The sequence below is a fragment of the Camelus dromedarius genome, chromosome 36 (assembly GCF_036321535.1).
Source record: "Camelus dromedarius isolate mCamDro1 chromosome 36, mCamDro1.pat, whole genome shotgun sequence".
Classification (NCBI taxonomy): domain Eukaryota; kingdom Metazoa; phylum Chordata; class Mammalia; order Artiodactyla; family Camelidae; genus Camelus; species Camelus dromedarius.
In genome coordinates, this window is record NC_087471.1 from 8,267,917 (window position 1) to 8,270,593 (window position 2,677).

A 2,677-nucleotide genomic window follows, 5' to 3' on the forward strand; every position below is an offset into this window, starting at 1 on the left:
AAAAATATCCTAAAATGGGATTGTTCTTAGTGCTTAAAAATAGGGAACAAGACTTTCTTGGCAAAGAGCAGCCTCAGATGACATGCGAGAACTCGACCTCCTCTAATGGCCATGCTTGAGGGTTTGCACACAGGGAAGGAAATAAGACACCATTCATTCAGTCCAAATGAGTAAATGATGATTGCTGCCAGATGTCCCTAGGCAAAAACAAAATTTCAAGCAAATGATGAAATCTGTTTCTTTTTGTGGCACTTCTTTGTCAGATCATCACTGAACTGGGTCTCTTAACAACAGCTTAATTCTAATTAAGGTGCCATCTACCATGGTGCCAATTCACCGTGGGGGAAGTCTCAGGACACTTATGGGTCTACATTGCATTCTTGTGGGTCAGGGGCTTGCCTGGAGGAATGACAGCCTCCATCTTCTTTTATGAGCTGGTTGTGAGGATAGGATTGCCTTCCTTCCTTGGACCATGGCCCCTTCCTCCCATCCCCTCAGTGGCAATTCCCCATCCTCTGGCGGCCCCAGGATGGGTACCTGGATACAGACGAGAGTGCAGGGTAATTTCGAGGAAGCCCCCGGAGCCCATCAGTGTCTACAGAGCCACATGCAAATGCATTTTTGGGGCCAGATTTATGGTTGAATATTCTCTAATGGAAGTAGAAACCTCTCTGGGTAATGCTAGGAGGCCAGGAATAAGAAAACTAAGCTTCATAATTTCATTTAACTGCCTCTTTTGGTTTTGTGGGATGTCTGCGGGGAGTGAGTGATATTGCAGTGGTTCACCTAAAAATAGCCAGACTGCAGACCTGAGACTGGGGAAGGTATCCTTCTGGCAACAGAGATACTAGTCTGTCGACAATAGAATAAGTCACGCACACAGTTTTACAGAAAACAATTTGTGTCTTTCACCAAAAGGTTTCAGGGTTGGGAGCCTATTCATTCTGTAAAGGTCCTGACTTCCTGTCCTGGGACTCTAAGGTCAAAGGACTGTTATATCGAATTATTGTTGCTTCATTAGGAAATAAAATTCCTTCTTTTCTCTGTGTGAGTCTCTCATTGGATTGAAGTTCAGGTTGAATGATGTTTTAATACATTTACTTTTAAATGCTCATAATGAGCAAATGCTGGGCAGTGAATTAATAATTGAAATGGTGGCATCAATGGGATTGGCTGTGCAGCCATCCACGTTGTCAAAGGTAGGCTTGGGCAGGTAGAGATTTCGCTCGGCAACAGGTCCTTTTGAAGTTTTGTGCAGAAATCTCTTAGCGGATTGCAAGATGTTAGCATACCTCTTCATGAAATGCCAGAAGAGGCCCTTCCCAGTTGTTTAAACAGCTCAAAATTAGCAAGTCAAACAAACAATGATCCAACGGATCAACAAACCAACCAGACAAATCCTGTACTCACACATTTCCAACATGCATCAAATGAAAAGTCTAAATAGTGGAGAACATTTCTGGGAGGGAAGATTTACAGGGAGCAACTCCAAGCGATCAAAAGCTTTTCGTACTGTATCTTCTTTTAAAGAAGTTATATTTATCATAAATTTTGCACTCGTTACAAAAATCTAAGCAGTACGGGCATGCATGAAACAAAAGTATTCATAATCCTCCCCGATGAGCACATTGTAGAGAGTAGACAGTGGAAGACACATCTATATTTGGACTCAGCAGTATCATGTCAAGGGATCTATTTTTCAGAAACAACGTCACTATTATGTAAAGACATATGGATACAAGGTGGTTTGTTGCAGACTTGCTTATAGTAGAGAAACAGTGGAGGCAACCTAGATGCCCATTTGTGGGGGAGTTGCTGGAGAAGTCATGTGTCCTTAAAAGTGGCCAAAGTAGATGCAGATGCCCTGAGTCACCCCAGGTATGCTATTCATTCCAGATCTATCACTAAATGCGAAAGCAAGACGCAGTCCTTTTGAACAGCAGGACTCCTGTTTCATTTTTAAACGGTGTGCAGACATGTCCCTGTGTGTGCATCTGTATACACTTTGGGGTCAGGAAAGAGAGGTGGTGAATGGAAATTTGGGGGGCTGAGATTGGCTGGGAGGAGGAAGCATGGGGAAAATAGATGACTTGTGCCTTGGCATTTTATGTATATATATATATATATATATAAAATATATATAGAGAGAGACAGATAGAGACAGAGACAGGCAGACAGACTGAGAGGGAGAGGAAGATTTAATACAAAGAATTACATTGGTTCCCGTGATTACGGAGGCTGAGAGGCCCCACAATCTGCTGTCTGTGAGCTGGAGACCCAGGATCGCTGGTGCTGCCCTTCAGTCTTATTCTGAAGTCTTGAGGACCCAGGGAGCCTCTGGTGTACGTGGCAGCCAGAGCATCAGAGAAAAATCAATGTTCAGGTCAAGCAGTCAGGCAGAGACGGTGAACTCCCCCTTCCTCGGCCTTTTTGTTCGAGTCAGGTCCTCAGTGGATTGGATGAGACCCGTCAAAATGCCAGTCTTTTCAGAAAAGGCCCTAACCCTAACCCCCGACCCTCCTTGCTCCGAGCCCTGCCTCCATGGGCCGCTGGGTCTAAGGGGCTTCTCTTCGGTTAGGATGGCTTGTCCCAACTCCCCTCTCTGACTTACCTGACTGGGGTCTTTGGCCAGGTGTCCGTTCTGTAAGTCCATCTGACTTTGCTGTTCCCGAGCCTT